Source organism: Myotis myotis, unplaced genomic scaffold (genome assembly GCF_014108235.1).
Source record: "Myotis myotis isolate mMyoMyo1 unplaced genomic scaffold, mMyoMyo1.p scaffold_m19_p_5, whole genome shotgun sequence".
NCBI classification, from domain to species: Eukaryota; Metazoa; Chordata; class Mammalia; order Chiroptera; family Vespertilionidae; genus Myotis; species Myotis myotis.
In genome coordinates, this window is record NW_023416357.1 from 80,365,692 (window position 1) to 80,383,691 (window position 18,000).

An 18,000-nucleotide genomic window follows, 5' to 3' on the forward strand; every position below is an offset into this window, starting at 1 on the left:
CATTTATCGATTAAGTTCACCATCTTATATGGTTACAGTTTATGGGACCCTAAAACAATTATAATAGTAACTAGAGGCCCAGTGCATGAATTTGTGTACCAGTGGGGTCCCTCAGCCTGTCCTGTGGGATTGGGCCAAAACTGGCTCTCCAACATCCCCCGAGGGGTCCCAGATTACAAGACACTGCAGATCAGGCCGAGGGACCCCACCAGTGCATGATCAGAGCCAGCAAGCGATGCAGGAGGTTGGCCAGCTGGGGAGGGACTGCAGGAGGGCTCCAGGGTATGTCTGGCCCGTCTCGCTCAGTCCCAATCGGCCGGACCCCAGCAGCAAGCTAACCTACCAGTCAGAGTGTCTGCCCCCTGGTGGTCAGTGCATGTCATAGTGAGCGGTTGAGCTACCTTAGCATAACATTAGCATATTATGCTTTGATTGGTTGAACGGATGACTGGATGACTGGACACTTAGATATTAGGTTTTTATTATATAGGACAATAGAGATCACTGATCACAGATCACCATAACATCTATATTAAAAGCATAATATGCTAATTAGACTGGACATTCTTCCAGACAACCTTCCAGATGAAGCTGGGGCTGCAAGAGAAGCTCGGGTCTCAGGTGCCTACCTGTGGCTGGAGGGAAGCCCAGGTCCCCGGTGCCAGAGGGAAGCTGGGGCCAGCAGCCAGGGGAAGGAAGGAAGGAAGGCCTACTCTTGCATGAATTTCGTGCATGGGGCCTCTAGTATATATAATAATAAAATATTTGAAATATTACAAGAATTACCAAAATATGAAACAGAAAAACAAAGTGAGCAAATGGTATTGGAAAAATGGTGCTGATAGACTTGCTCAATGCAGGGTTGTCACTAAACTTGAATTTGTAAAAAAAAAAATGCAATATCTGTAAAGTACATTAAAGTGAAGCACAGTGAAACTAACACAAATTATACTAAAATACATATGGGGGAAACACTAGGGACAATTTATAATAACCTCACAATATACTACTTTAAAATTTAGAATTCATAGCCGAAACCGGTTTGGCTCAGTGGATAGAGCGTCAGCCTGCGGACTGAAAGGTCCCAGGTTCGATTCCGGTCAAGGGCATGTACCTGGGTTGCGGGCACATCCCCAGTGGGAGATGTGCAGGAGGCAGCTGATCGATGTTTCTCTCTCATCGATGTTTCTGGCTTTCTATCTCTCTCCCTTCCTCTCTGTGAAAAATCAATAAAATATATTTAAAAAAAAAAATAAAATATAAAAAAAAAATAAAAAAAATAAAATTTAGAATTCATAAACATAAAATTATATTAATTATTTTCTCCATTTGTTCTGGTAAATACTTTTTGAAAATAAAAACTGAAAATCCAAAATATTCACTTTTCCTTTTTTTATGTAACAACTAATTAGAAAATGCCTAGGTTTAAAATTTAGAATTAAATTTTGAGAAAAATACTGCAAAAACATTCTAAATAGGATTTTAGTTCTTTAGCATTCTTTTAAAGGTTACATAACACATTAGAGCAAAAGTTTTTTTCTTTAGTCATAAAGTCAAGTTGAAAACAACTTTTTGATTAAACTATAGGAAGACAACGAATAACTGAGGCAAGAGAGTAAGAATCTAGGAAAATTCCTAGGTGAGTGGAATCAGAAAATGAAGATAAAATAATTAAATAAGGCCAAACAGGCAACTAGTGAATCACAAGACCTCATCTTCCTTAGCAAAAAAAAACCACTTGAGAGCAAATGGTTTATACCTCTCCTCCTTAAGCAGAGAATACATAGCTAAAATTGCCCTAGTCCAGGAGATAGATAACAGAGACCCAATGAATGCCATTTGTGCCAGCCAAACCCAAGGACAGATGAGGTCAGGGGAACCAACAACAACAACAACAACAACAAACAATCAGAGCCAGACATACCCAAGGTGGCAAGGCAGTAAAGCTGACCAAAGAACAATCCCAAACTCCCCAGTACACTCATTTTGATGCATCAGCATATTAAAGAGCTCACCTGGAAAGCTGAAGAATATTCTGCTGAAAGCCTCCCCTGTGACCTTCCCTAAGATCCTCCCACCTTCCACACCCTCCCCCCCACCCGCTGCCCTGCGTAAGAGAGATAAAAACCCTCCAGGCAAAGGATGCCAGCGCTGGCTCTCTCAGGAGCACGCTTCTCCCTCCGGTATGCATATTTACTCTTCTCTCCTGAATTCTCAGGGCCCCCATAAGACTTCCAACCAGGGGAACAAGCGACAGCAGCAGCTTGTCCTGGACTAAGCCCCTGAACCTGTCTCCAAGGGCCCTTTCCTCTAACTTTTCAGTGAGCTAACAGCAGCTCAGCGTGGCCCACTTCTTCCCTATAACATTCCTAGAGAGCCAGAGAAGAGCACTGCCTAGGGCCAGGCTCTCTCCTGTTGCTTCTTCTATCCTAAACCTTTCAGTTAGCCCAATGCAGCCCTGCCTTGGCTCATACATCTGTCCCTGTGACTCCTGTTTCTCAGTGACTCCATGCAGCCCCGTGTGGCCCACTTCTTTCCTACGATGTTCCTCGAGAGCCAAAACAACACCACCGAGGTCCTAGGCTCTCTCCCGTTGCTTCTTCTACCCTAAGCCCTCCCCTTGTTTCACTGTCCCCAGCTTTAATAAATGTACTCTAAAATCACCTAAACTCGTATTGTGAAATCTTTCCGGCACAAAGTAAAAAACCCACACACTACTGGGCAGCCTGAGGCAGACCTGCTCTGGGCCTGGTCCCTGTCCTGTGGCATTCTTTGCTGTCCCAGATGGGACCTGGAGTTTTGTTCTCTTTACTCTCTCTCTCTAATTCACCTTTCCTGTCACTTCTCATCCTTGGTGTGGTGGAAACTTACATGTCAACTGCAAAATAAGTGTTTCATTAAAACGTGCCTCATCAACCCTGAGATAGAAGGTAAGCCTGTCCCCTGGATACAGAGTAATCTGCCCACATGACCGTCTTCAGGTGACACCTGGGTGATGGGGTCCAGTGAGTCAGGACCCGATGATCCCTGACTCACTGGACCCCATTTTGCAAGTATGGAGTTGAGTCCCCTATCTGAGCAGATTAAATCCATCCTCAGGGCATCTACTTCCAAGATCATTGGTAAAGCCACCCTCAGAACACAGGGTAAACATGTCCATAGGACACTTATCTATTAGGGACCTGACTTCCTTTACCTGGTTCAAGGTATATTAATCAGGCTCCCCAAAAATGCTACTATTGTGCTTCATACTATAACTCCTGGTCCTCTAGCTGGATCATTTATTACACTGATTGTGACAACTTCATTCTTGTCATGGTACATCTTATCTTCTGTCACTGGTTTATCTTTCTCCCATTTAAACAACTCTTTGGGATATTATATACGTAATTCCTTGAACTGGGGCTGACACTATATTTGTTTCTACAGTTCATTCATAACCTTTAAAGTTTTGAGAGTCTCAACAGATTTTCCTGTTGGGTAATTAGGAGTGTAAACAAGGGTAAGGTAATTGAAAGAAAAAAAAAAAAGCCACTTTAAAAAATAACAGCTGAAGTCACCAAAGCTTAATATCTCCCCTCACTCTTCTCCAGACTCTTTAAAAGTTGTCAAGGACAAATAAAAAATCTTGTCTTCTCCACAATTATTAGCAACTAGTGGCCTGGTACACGGATTCATGCACACTGAAAGGAAATTAATTAGAAGAAATATTTTAATATCGCTATTCTTCCTTTCTCTATAATAGAATTGTCAACCAAATTCATAATCAACAATGACAGATTGAAACACATGCGTGCAGTTGGCATCAGCGAGAACTTTATGTGTAGGGAGCGGCTATAGGGTCAAGCCTCGGACTGACCTGTGGCAGAGCTCTGCCCTCCAAGCACAATAAAGTTTGACCTTATAGTCCTCCCTGGGCTGTGGGAAGTACAGCAAGTGCTGCCAAAACAAGGCTTGAGTAACAAAATAGATTTGGAACTCACAAGAACATTGTAAACATGTTAATCACTCCACTTGTTTTGCTTTGTGTGATATGACTATAAAATAAAGCTTCAGCTTACAGGCTGTGTCACTGTTTCCTCATCTAGCACAGTGATCCTACCTGGCCCTAACTCTATTCTCTTGTCTGTCTTCTTTAATCCTTCACCACCCTCCTCAGGTTCAGCCCTGGTCGTGCTGGACATGGTTCAGTATGGGACATGCATGAGTCAATGTAGCCTTTTATATATATAGAATACAGTTGCTTAATTAGACCTGCTTTCTGATATAGCTAAACTTTTTTCAGCCCAATGAAGCACTCCAACTTCTCTTTCAGGTAATTGTCAGCAACACAGCAGTAAATATCAACATGAACCATGTTATTATTGTAGATCACACAGGGAGAATAAAGGGTAAAATATTTAACTGCAGCAGTATTTGACTATATTCTGCACAGTGAGAAAACCTGAAGTCATTTTCAAGGTCCACCATTTCTTACTTCTTTTCAGTCAGGTCAAGTTTTTAAACTTTTTAAATCTCCATTTTCCAGCTAATGAAAAGAAAATAGGATTCCACTGAGTCTCCTATCTACCTACTTCAGAACTTCTGTGAGGATCAAATGAGATGAGGCACAGGAAAATGCTTCACAGATATTTGGTTACGGTGTAAATGTTTGCACCTGGTATAAAGCTCATTGTGTTCCTGGGCTGAAGAAACTGCAAGGAGGCTAGTCACTAGAGCAGTGGTTCTCAACCTTGGCTGCACATTAGAATCACCTGGGAATCTTTTTAAAATCCTGATTTCTGGGCCTCATCCTCCGGAAATTCTGTTTCTTTGTTATTAATGTTGTGGCCCCACCCCATAACAAAGAAACAGAATTTCTGGAGGATGAGGCCCAGAAATCAGGATTTTAAAAAGATTCCCAGGTGATTCTAATGTGCAGCCAAGGTTGAGAACCACTGCACTAGGGAGAGGAAGCTGGGTGTTGCTACATGACATCATTACCTGGCACCCACAGAGACTATTTCTGGGTTGGGCTGGGCTGTGGGCTGCATTTTGTGCCAGGGGATCTTGGCAGTGTTGGCTCTAATTTGGTGGGCTGTGGCTCCGGGGTGGTGGGGGGGCCTGTCCCACTTGGAGGAAGCTGAGTGTTGCTTTGTTGGCGCCAGGTCCACAGTGCCATTTCTTTGTAAATGGCCAGTGCATATCATGGCAGCTCCTACATTGAGCGTCTGCCCCATGGTGGTCAGTGTACATCATAGCAACTGGTTGGATGGTTGGAGGGACAATTAGCATATTAGCCTTTTATATATAGATAGATACTGTTTATGTGTATGGTAAAAAAGAAAAACTATCCCAAATATTTTTTCAGGATTCTATGGTCTGAACAAAAATATTTGATACTAAAGCTAGTTTAAGTTTAGTTAATGTCTTTTAGAGTGATTAACATGATATATGTTTGTTTTACCTGGGATTACAAAAATAAGTTCATGTTAGTTATCTCTGCTACAAAATTTGTCAATAAAATGGTTTGGGTAATAATTGACTTTAAAATCTCATGTAGTTGTTAAGAACTAATAAATAAATGTAACTGAAATGAAAAGTTTTTGGTAAGCTTTTTAGTAACAATCTATATATATATAAAGAGGTAATATGCTAATTGGTCCTAACAGTGTCCCAGTCACGACCGTTTAACAGGCTGCGCGTACACAGGAGCTGGTGGGCGGGGACAGGGGTGGGGACTTGCATCACTGGGACATGAGGCTACTGCGGGGGGTGGCCCCCCCGACAGAGGGGCGCACAGGCCCACCATGCCACCTGACCCGGAGGGGGGCATCAGGATGGGGGCAATCCCCCCCCATGCACAAATTTTGTGCACTGGGCCTCTAGTTATATATATGCCTAGACATAGTTTTCTAAAGTCTATTGGTAACTTGAAACTTTTGAGTTTATCTTTCTCCATTCTAAAAACTATAGTTTTACTAGCCAGTATTTATGTTCATACCTTTTATTGTCACTTTGGGTAATAAATAATTTAGTGTTATTTCATAATGATATAATCTTTTTGGTCAAATGTGTTTGACAAACTTCCCAGGGTTGAAGTTTTAACAGGAGACTTTTTCTTAACCTAGAAATAGCTTTAAGTTATTCCAATGTGCCCCTGGAATACCTCAAGGATTTGTTCTTTCTCCTTACAAAAGAGAAATTTTAGACTAATCAGGCCTATTTGATATGTTTGAAGTACATGGGAAGCTTTGTCAAATAAAGAAATAATAACTATGTTCTATTTGTATACATATATTTTTACTATTAAAGTAGATGTTCTAGAGATTATATAAAAAGTCTGAAGTTTTTGTCAATTGCATTATAATCAAATCTACAGTCATTGCCTTATTCTGATGCTTCTAAATTATAGATTTCTGAAAAGTAAATTTTTAAATGATCCCTTCAAATTAGACAAACATTTACAGAACTCTAAGGAATAACTGAATTTACACTTTATCTCATGACCAACCTCCTGGTACTGGAAGCTTCATAATCAGTCATCAGCTGTATTGACCAGGTAAAAAAGAGACAAAATGGGTTGTGCCAGCAGCATTCCCCAAGATTACCCGCTAGGGTGGCTCCTTAACAATTGATTGACCTTTAAGGGCAATGATCAAAAGAAAAAAAAATCATCCTTTTCTGTTGTAATGTCACCAGACCTCAATACAATCTCAGGGACAGGGAAGTCTCGCCTGTAAATGGAACACTGAATTATGACACTATTCTCCAATTAGATTTGTTTTTGCAAAAATGAAGACAAATGGAGTGAAAACCCTTATATTCAGATATTTATGGCCCTTTACCAAGATAAGGATTTAAGGAAGTCTTCTAGGATATTCCTTAATTGTCACAATGTCTTATGAGTTAAAGCTCACCTTCCTCACAGCCCCTGCAAGAAGCTGGCTTCTGTCTCTCATAGATAAAACAGAATCCATCCAGAGGGTGGAACAGCCTGCTTCCCAGCTCACTTCACTGCCTTCACTCAAAGTACAGCTGCTCCATATAACCCCTCCTCCACTACAGAACTGCTAGCGCTCACCCTAACTTGTAGCCCTGTCACTACCAGGAGGGGAACTCAAAATCATCCAAACCCTAGCATGTTGTCTCTGAGGGAAGTAGCTAACAGGAAGCCTGGTAAAGAAACTATTTGGATACATGTTCCCTTTTTTATGTCTGATCTGGCCCCTTGCAAACAAAAACTCGGTTGGTTTTCCAAAGATACTAGCAAATTCACACAGGGGTTTAATCACACTGATTTACTGAAACAGGTAGAATAAAATGTTCCCCAAAATTGCACCGAGTCAAGCCCTACCAGAACAAATTGCTCTATCAAGTTAAACGCTGCCAGAATTATGGCAGTTATCAACTGGTAGTTCTAAAACAGTGGTCTAGGAACTACCCTGACTTCTTTTAAATATTTTTTATAAGCATTATTTTTTATTATTATTAATCCACACTTGAGGATATTTTTCCATTGATTTGTAGAGAGAGTGGAAAGGAGAGGGAGAGACAGAGAGAAACATTGATGTGAGAGATACCCCGATTGGTTGCCTCCTGTACGCACCCGGACCAGGGCCAGGGAGCCTCCAAGCAAGCTACATGCCCTTGACTGGAATCCACTGAGCCAAACCGACTAGGGCTAAATTTTTTTTTTTTTAAATCCAAAGTCAAGCCATCAATCACAGCTCATTAATGACCTTAAAAGCTTTGAGAGTTTCAGGAACTAGCTGGGAAAGTCCCTTCCTGCATCTCATAATAAGTGCTGCATAATCCCAGAACGATTCGAGTTGCTGAGTATACTGGGACAGCCGTATTCCAAACAAGTTTAGAGCCAGCCAACCGACACCCTGATTTAAACCCCACCTTTGGGGCATAGATCCTGAGGCCCTATCTCAGTGCTCTCACCCTCTGAAGAACCTCAATAAATCTGCCTTTGCTTTTATCAGTGTCCCTGGTCTAAATTCTTTTATATCAGGAGACAAGAACCCAAACTCATCGGTAACATTATGAACTAATGGAGTGATTTACAGACTGTTCTCTTCCACTGCTGCACTGTAAATGAAAAGCAGTCATAATAGAAGATGCTAGGGCTTATTCTGATAAATTTGCCAGTCATCATGCTAAATCAACATTGCATATACAGACTGGGGGAGATGCACACACAGATCAGGACCCTAATTAAGTCTATCAAACTGGGACAGATGAAAAACCAGAGGACAAGGACCGCTGGACCTATATACTAGTAGTTACTTATCTCATCTCATAGAAGGGATGACAAAATATACTATTAAGCCTGTTAATTATGACAAAATAAAAGAGATTACTTTATTTTTTATTTATTTTTTATTTTTTTTTAAATTTATTGCTTAAAGTATTACAAAGGGTATTACATATGTGTCCATTTTATCCCCCCGCCCTAGACAGTCCCCCAGCCTCCCCTATCCCCCAGTGTCTTATGTCCATTGGTTATGCTTATATGCATGCATACAAGTCCTTTAGTTGATCTCTTACCCCCCTACCTCCTGCCCCCCAACCCTCCCTGGCCTTCCCGCTGCAGTTTGACAATCTGTTTGAGGCAGCTCTGCCTCTGTATCTATTATTGTTCAAAAGTTTATAATGGTCTCTATTATCCATGAATGAGTGAGATCATGTGGTATTTTTCCTTCATTGACTGGAAAAGAGATTACTTTAAAAAGAAAAGATTGAACTCCACCCTTTTCCCGGTATGATTAACAAAAGCATTAGGAAAGTACACAAAATCCACCCTGAGTCTGTTAAGGGCCCAGCACTTCAGGAAATGCCTTTTATCCAGGAGGCAAGCCCAGTCAGCCTGAGAAAGTTACATAAACTAGCCTTGGGACTGCAGATCTGCACTGAGCAACGGATAGAGATAGCTTTCAGTGTTTTTAGCAACCAAGACAGGGAAGAGGAAGAGCAAAAAAGCCACCAGATGGAAACAAAAGGCATAATTACTTGATAGCCGCAGCTTTAAATCCTTTGCTCGTCCTGTAGACAAGAAGGACACCTAAAGGAGTGCCTACAACTAACTCAGGACCGACTACCTCCAGGACCATGCCCTATCTGCACCAGGAAAGGCCTTTGGAAAAGTGAGTGTCCTAGGCTTCTAAGGGAGCTTAGTGCCTCAAACCAATGATGTTTAAAACACCTGAGAACTGATGGTGCCTGAGGCCTCCTACTGCCCCCACCAACCATCTGAAACCATCACACCAGAGGAGTCTCCTGTGACTGATGTGACAGGTAAGCCCATTCATTTGTATTAGACACAGGGACTGCTTACTCTGCTGACTCACTCACCAGGGCCTCTTTCTTCCAAAACCCATTGGATCACTGGGGTGAATGGGCATCCATTTCATTCAACCCCTCGGCTGCTGCCTTGGGAATCTCACTTGTAGTCATACTTTTCTTGCAGTTCCAGGGTGCTCGATTCTCTTATTAGTTAGGGAGGGACAGCTTGTCTAGTCTAGAAATGACCATAGACGATAATAAACTCTCATTGTTACTCCTGATGGCCAACCTAACTTCTCACCCTGAACCAAAAATTAATAATATTCTAGAACAAGCTTATCAAACTCAAAGGCTAACACGGGCCAAATAAACAAGGTTTAAGTTTACGTGAGCCGCAAAAAAACAAAAGCTTCAATTTTCATAGAAACGTAGGTTTATTTCAATAGAGACATGCTGAATACAAAGGGCTAAAATAAACAAGTAATCGTCAACATAAAATAATAGAACATTTTAATAAAAATTAATATTTTTTCTTGAGCATCAACTTACCAGACACCGAATAACTGCACAAATGAATAAGCTTAACTCAAATAAGCCTATTTTCCTTGTTTTCCGAAAGCGAAATATTTCCTGTTGCCCACACCAAACAAGTCAGTACAAGACTGATGTGGCAATCGGCTGCTAAGATATTTGCCGCTAGTATTAGTGGAGAGAAATGGTGCGCCTGCGTGTAAGCCACGTAAGGAAAATGAATGCAACACGATTATAGTAATCAGTCATTAGCAAACATTGTAGTTCGTTATTAATAATTATGTATAACAGGATATTGTAAAAATGAAGTTACGAAATTTTTATTAAAACGTTTCTTACAGACCATTATATTGGTCGGGCTGCAAAAATATTCATTGTGGGCCATGAGTTTGACATGCTTGTTCTAGAATCTGTCCTCTTCTAAGTCAATCCTGAGGTATGGAAAACTGGAATACCGGGCAGGGCAATAGGAGCAAAACCAGGGGCACCCTACCCTAAAAAAAGACAGCACCCTTTAAGACCTAAGGCCATAAAAGGGATCGACCCTCTCATTAAATATACACTGAGTGGCCAGATTATTATGACCACCGCATCAGTACAATGAAGTGAATTAGTTATGCAAATAATAATAATAATAATAATAATAATAAAACCTTGAGGGTATTTGCTTAGGAAGTTTTCAATATTCAGTATTTTTGGAAGTGTCAATGAAGTACTGATGGGGTGGTCATAATAATCTGGCCACTCAGTGTATATATAAAGCATGGGCTTCTCAGGCCCTGCCAGTCCCCAAGCAATACCCCTCTTCTCCTAGTACAAAAGCCAAATGGCAAATACCAGTTTGTGAAAGACCTAAGGGCTGTAAATAAGATTGTAATGCCGGTACATCCTATAGTTCCGAACCCATACACTATCTTAAATCCCAGGAGAAGCCAAATATTTTACTGTATTGAATTTAAAGGATGCCTTTTTCTGCATCCCCCTTCATCCTGATTCCCAGTACTTGTTCACATTTGAATGGCCTAACCCCCAAACTAGGGAGACCTGCCAATATTCATGGACTGTACTCCCTCAGGGCTTTAGGGACAGTCCCCATTTGTTTGGAAATTCTTAAGCCAAGAAATTAAGAGAACCCCAGTTGACCAACAGGACCCTCCCACAATATGGTGATGATACTAATTTCTAGTACTAACGCAGAAAACTCAGATAAAAATTCCATCCTGGTATTTACTTCCTCGTAAATAGAGGATATAAAGTATCTCCCCAAAAGGCCCAAATAACCTTCCACGGGTCCCATATCTGGGGTACCTGCTTACCTCAGAAGCCCAGACTGTCACCTCAAAGGAAACAAGCCATACTGGCTCTCAGCATCCCAAAAAGTAGCCAACAGCTTGGAGAATTTTTAGGAATCGCTGGCTTCTGCCACCTGTGGATCCCAGGTTTGGGGCTCAGTGCTAACCCTCTATATAAGGCTTTAAAAGAAGACGACAAAGGGCCAGTAGACTGGACCCCTGAAGGCCAACGTGCCCTTGAGAAATTAAAAGTGAAATTGAGCAGTGGATCTGTTTAGTCATGCCAAATTAAGAAAAACAGATTACTGTGCTCACTTCCGCAGCACATATACTAAAATTCAAACGATACAGAGATTAGGATGGCCCTTGCGCAAGGATGACGCGCAAATTTGTGAAGCATTTTATATTTAAAACAAAAAGGAAAGAAAAATGGGTTACTTTGCATATAGCGGAAAGACAGGAAATAACATGTGGAGTCCCCACCCAAAATTTCAATTGGACTCCTAGCTTACTTTTCAAAACGCTGGATGTTGCTATAGTAGCCAGCTGGCCTCATTGGTAACCAGCTGTAGCTGCCACTGCTCTCCTGGTAGGAGAGGTCGATAAACTTACCTAGGGCAGGCACTGAAAGCCCCCCATCAAGTAAATAAAGGGTTATCAATGGCTCCCGGGAGGAAGGCTTAAATAAATAGCAGGCTCTCCTTGACTCTCCTGAATTAACCCTAAAGCCTTGCCAAACTCTCAATCCTACTACCCTCCTAGTAATAGGAGGCTAGCCCACCAGGTCACACACCAATGCATAGAAACTATTGAACAAGTCCAGCAGGCCTGACCTAAAAGATGAACCTTTACCTAAATCTGAAGCAGAATAGTTTCCGTATGGCAATCATTTTACACAAAATGGGGTCAAAAAGGCAGGTATGCCATTGTCAGTCTTCAAGAAACAGTAAAAGCAAAAGCCTGCCCCCTACGACTTCGGCCCAAAAAGCTGAACTCACAGCACTCACTAAGGCAGTGGCCCTTTAAATACAGTTCCTCATGGCCCTTTAAATACAGTTCCTCATGTTGTGACCCAACCATAAAATTATTTTCGTTGCTACTTCATAACTGTAATTTTGCTACTGTTATGAATCGTAATGTAAATATCTGATATGCAGGATGGTCTTAGGCGACCGCCAAAGGGGTTCGTGACCCACAGGTTGAGAACCACTGCACTAAGGCCTTACAACTAGGGGAAAACATCTGAGTTAATATCTACACTGACTCAAAGTATGGGTTTCTCATATTACATGCCCATGCTGCTATTTGGAAAGAAAGAGCACCTTGAACAGCTAAAAATTCCACCATAAATCATCATATAGGACAGTGATGGCAAACCTATGACACACGTGTCAGAGGTGACACGCGAACTCATTTTTTTGGTTGATTTTTCTTTGTTAAATGACATTTAAATATATCAAATAAATATCAAAAAATAAGTCTTTGTTTTACTATGGTTGCAAATATCAAAAAATTTCTAGCTCTGACCGGTTTGGCTCAGTGGATAGAGCGTCGGCCTGCGGACTCAAGGGTCCCAGGTTCAATTCCCCTCAAGGGCATGTGCCTTGGTTGCGGGCACATCCCCAGTGGGGGGTGTGAGGGAGGCAGCTGATCGATGTTTCTCTCTCATCAATGTTTCTAACTCTCTGTCCCTCTCCCTTCCTCTCTGTAAAAAATCAATAAAATATATTTTAAAAAAAATTTCTATATGTGACATGGCACCAGAGTTAAATTAGGGTTTTTCAAAATGCTGACACACCGAGCTCAAAAGGTTCGCCATCACTGATATAGGAATTTAGAACTCCTGGCAACTGTAACACTTCCCCAAGAAATAGCAACGATACACTGCCAGGGCCGCCAAAAGGAAACACAGATATAATCAAAGGCATTACATTGGTAGATCAGGCAGCTAATATAACAACATGGTCTTCCTCAATCACCCTAAAGGCAGCTCTGCCCCCTGACCTCCCTCAGCCACCAGAAGGCCCCTTCTACATCACGAGGAAATCTCTTTGGCCTTAAAGAATGGATTCTCTACAGACGGGCAGGCTGGATATCAAGGGATAATAAACATTTGTTACCTCAAACCTTAAAATGCTCCATGATGGCACTCACATAAGGAGAGGTGTTCTTGCTATCCTTGTCTCCCAGCTGGTTATGATATGAGAGCGTTACAAAGCAGTACAGGATGTGACCCAAGGATGTACTTTGCTCCAAAATAAACTCGAGTTGCCTTCCTCCTCCTCCCCTCCTGGCACCAATACAAACCAGGGTACATACTCTGGGAAAGGGTGGCAAATCAATTGCACTCAGATGCCTCCTAAAGCTAGATGTAAATATTTGCTAGTATTTGTCAACACTTTTACTGGGTCGATTAAAGCCTTTCTACCAGCACACAAAAAGCTACTAAAATAGCCAAGTACTTACTTCGAAAAATCTTACCTAGGTTTGGACTACCAAGAAGCTTCCAGAGTGACAATGGACCCTCTGTAGTAGCCAAATTACATAACAGCTAGCTCAAGCGTACGAATCAACTATCGCTTATACTCATCATGGAGACCTCAATCCTCAAATAAGGTAGAAAAAAGCTGATCAAACCCTAAAAAGGACTCTAGCCAAGCTATGCCAAGAAACGTGAACTCCTAAAGAAAAATGGCAAGCTAGCCCTTTTGCACTCACCTGTGGCAGAGGCCTTTCTCAGGTCTTCCAGCTGGTGTCTTACACCATTCATCTAGGACAGATAAGTTCAACCGGGGGACAAGGTCTAGTTAAAAACCGGGAGGGACGACTGTCCTAAGTCCCAGCTACAGCCCAGATGGAAGGGCTCACATCAAGTCCGACTGAGCACCCCAACTGCAGCAAATCTCCCAGGGACATAGCCAGTTCCGTTCACAGATCTCAAATTAAACATGCTTCCGGTGAGTCCCCACAGAAACCACAACCTCAGACCTACTCTTGTTTTGTTTTGTTTTGTGTGTGTGTTTTTTTTTCTGAGACCTACTCTTATGAACCCATCGGGGACCTCAAACTCCTTTTCAAGAAACAAGAACCTGTTACAAATAAGTCATGTAATGGCTGGGCCTTAGTGTAATTGTCTTCCTCATATTTCTAACACTCGTTCTCCCAGCCTGTCGGTACGCCCAGCCTCCATCCCCCAGGAAGAGGACTTGGGACTTTATTTGATAAGGATTAAATCCAATAAGGAACTGTCCTTGTTGGATTTAATCCTTATCAAATAAAGTCCCAAGTCCTCCACTCCACTCAAATTATTCACATTTTAACCAACAATATTTATCCTTCTTGTTTTCATATCCCTACCCTACTCAAGACCCCTATGAAAAGAATGGAAGAGTAATACACTACTAAACGTTCCCAATATCGTTGCTGATGGAAATGAACTTTCTGATTGCTGGATCTGCCATAAACAGCCGACCACAGGAACCCTCCCTCCTTATTTTTCAATCTACAGCCCTCAAGTTAAATCTAACTCTACTAGCAGGGTCCCAAAATAATTTTGAAAAAGCTAGTACTTTTTTAGTAAGCTTCCTTTCCGTTTCTAGCAACTTTTCTTGCACCAACCTCATCCTATTTGTTAATCAGACTAATAACTGGTCAGTTTTGAGGCTCTTATGCAAGACCCTTACAGAACTCTGCTGTCATTATATTACATCCAACAAATATATCAATAAACTTGAACAAAATAATTCTGTCCTATCTCTGATATATCCAAACACTTCTTCTAACAATGTTTCCTGTACCCCCAATCTGACACACTGGTGTCCACTAAGCTACAGGGTCCAATCAGATGTCTAGGAAACTAATTCTCAAAATAACCACCCAGAACATTTGCAGTTATTGACAAGGAGAAACTAATGTTAACTGGAAACTTGTTTATCAAGTCCCCACAGCACATAAAGCCCCCACAAGGCCAAGGGACCTCCTTGTAAAAGGAGAATCCACTTACCCCTGACTTTAGGGAAGACACCTGCTGAGGTCCAAGTTTTCTTTCTTTAAAAAAAATATATATTTGAAGGAGGATCGCATGAGGCCAAAGAAGTAAGGGATTATAAATTTACTAGAGGCCCTGTGCATGAAATTTGTGCATGGGGGTGGGGGAGGAGAGAGTCTCTCAGCCCGGCCTGCATCCTCTCACAATCCGGGACGCTGCATGCACCAATGACCATAGTTTTCATACAGGTGAAAGGCATCTTGCTGCTGTATGGGCAGCTACATTTTTTTGCCCTGATTATAAAAAGTAGTACATAACATGATCCTTCTGAGGCAGTAGTACCATTTTCCCCATCTTATGGGTGGAAAACTGAAGCAGAGAGAAGTTAAGTAATTGGCTGTGTTACACAGTTATAAGTGTCAGAATCAGGGCTAACCACAAAATGTACAAGACAGAGTCCATGCATGTCATCACTGCATCATCCTGTTTTTTTCAGTGTTAGAGTAGGGTAGGGTAAAACCTTACAGGTTTTAATTTTTAAATCTAAGAGATTGTTTCCAATATATAGGGTAGGGTCCCTAGGCCTGGCCATCTATGGGGTGACCAGTGGGCAGGCAATCGTGGGGCCCCTGCTGGCACCCACCTTGGCTGGTGTCCTGGTGCAGCCTTCTGGCCTGCCCCACCCCCCTGATCACCGCCACCAGTCACTTCCCTCTCAGGGGGAAGACACTCAGTGCAGGAGCCTCCCTGGTTGAGCGTCTGCCCCCTGGTGGTCAGTGCATGTCATAGCGACCGGTTGTTCTGCCATTCAGTCGACTTGCATATTAGGGTTTTATTATATAGGATTAGGTCATCTGAATACCAAATGGGCTGAGCCCCAAAATAGCGCCAGCCCCCAAAGACAGGGTGTCAGAGGTTTTTAAAGGACTCTAGGCAGGTTTTTTTTCTGGGCGGAGAATTCTCTGTTCAGGCCTGGATTCTGGGAAACTCTGGAGGGGAGAGATAATAATCTTAGCAAGTGGAATGTGTTCTAAGCAAGTGGAATGTCCATTGTGAAATGGCCTAAAGGTCAGTTCCCAGGGGAGGGGGTATTGGTTCAATTATCTGATGAAACCTAACAATATTTTTATTGATTTCAGAGAGGAAGGGAGAGATAGAAACATCAATGATGAGAGAGCTCATTGATCAGCTGCCTCCTGCATGCCCCACACTGGGGATTGAGCCCGCATCCCTGGCATGTGCCCTGGCCGGGAATTGAATTGTGTCCTCCTGGTTCATAGGTCGGCACTCAACCACTGAGTCATGCTGGCCGGGCTGCAGGTAGTAACTCTGCCACTACTGTGAGGTTCTTAGGCAACATGTCTTTCCCCCACTCCCCACCCCCAGACGTAACACCCTGGTTATTGTACAGTAATTATGGTTTTTCCTATTTTGTCAGCCTGAGGAGCAACCATCCTCTATGAGTTAAGCAAGATACACCATTAAGAAGGAAGACTTGGGACTACAGGGCCTCAACAAAGGATTTACAGCAACTTTGGGATGTGATGGAGATTTCAACATGGCTTATTTTGGTTTCTACTACGTCAAAAGCATTGTTCCTATCTATAAGGTTCCAACCTTGGAGTTTTTGAGAAAATTTGGGATTGGTCTTCTAGTGGGCACAATAGCCTCAATCATTAACATCCCATTTTTTGTTGCCAAAAGTAGAATTCAAGGGCTTCAGCCAGTTAATAGAGAGATCAATACAGAGCCTGTTTTAAAACAATGGCAGCAGTCTATCAGGAAGAAAGGATTTTAGCTTTGTACAAAGGCCTGCTTCCCAGGATTATGAGACTTTGACCAGTGGTGTAGTGATGCTGCTGGTTTATGAATGCAACCATTCATGGCTTCAGGAGAACTTGTGATTGCCTATGAAGTATATTTACCCCTTGAGATAATGCACATTTGCTCTACAGTACCTTGAGACTATTAATCAGCTAAGCTGATGCAATTATAAATTATACAATCCTATATAATAAAAGTGTAATATGCTAAGTGTCTGACTGGATGACCATTTGGTCAGCTGCTTGACCAGTCACTATGACGTGCACTGACCACCAGGGGGCAGACACTCAGACTGGTAGGTTAGCTTGCTGCTGGGGTCTGGCCAATTGGGACTGGGTGAGAGGGCTGGACATGCCCTGGAGCCCTCCTGCAGTCCCTGATTGGCCCTGATTGGGACTGGGCGAGATGGCCCCGATTGGCCCCAATCGCTGGCCAGGCCAAGGGACCCCACCCATGCACGAATTCATGCACTGGGCCTCTAGTTACATATAATTATAAAATGAAAAAAATTAAGAACAAAACTTATTTTGATACTTAAAAAATTATCTCTAGCCCGGCCAGTGTGGCTCAATAGTTAAGCATCAACCCATGAACCAGGAGCTCACGGTTAGATTCCCAGTCAGGGCACATGCCTGGGTTGTGGATTTGATTCCCAGTAGGGGGCATACAGAAGGCAGCTGATCGATAATGCTCTCTCATCATTTATGATTCTCTCCCTCTCCCTTCCTCTCTCTGAAATCAATAAAAATATATATTTAAAAAAATTATCTCTAGACAATTTGAGGCTGTAGTTATGGCTATATGTGTCATAAAATTGTAAGAAGAAGAATATGAAACCATGAGGTATGTAAACTGAATATAGAAAAATAGTATAGAACTCAGATATATTTCATAAAAGCAACATAAATTTTGTGACATGTTTTAATTACACTGCTTCACAATAAAAATTCATTGTATTAATAATCGTTTTTTCCCAAGAGGCCAAGAAATGCTTAAAGAAAAAAAAAGCCAAAATTTAAACAGTTTTTATCAGAATAAACTCTTCCATAAATAATATTTTTGGAAGATAATATTATTTTTTATTTAAGAAGATAT

General features: G+C 41.9%; 1 protein-coding gene and 1 non-coding gene across 4 annotated transcripts in view; one reads left to right on the forward strand and one right to left on the reverse strand.

The window, feature by feature from the left end:
• LOC118656064 (NXPE family member 3-like) overlaps positions 1-13,959 on the reverse strand; it is a 64,990-nt gene extending 51,031 nt beyond the window's left edge. Inside the window, exon 1 of one of the 3 annotated variants that reach the window (XM_036308808.1) lies at positions 13,812-13,959. The gene's annotated coding sequence lies outside the window, so the exon portion shown is untranslated. Of the gene's footprint in view, positions 1-2,015; positions 2,034-13,213; positions 13,334-13,811 lie in introns of those variants that run through there. The other 2 variants (XM_036308807.1, XM_036308809.1) reach the window with 2 other exon arrangements.
• Positions 11,401-11,504, forward strand: LOC118657137. The gene has a single exon (XR_004967875.1). It is a non-coding gene; the product is annotated as a U6 spliceosomal RNA (small nuclear RNA).
• Positions 13,960-18,000: the final 4,041 nt, after the last annotated feature.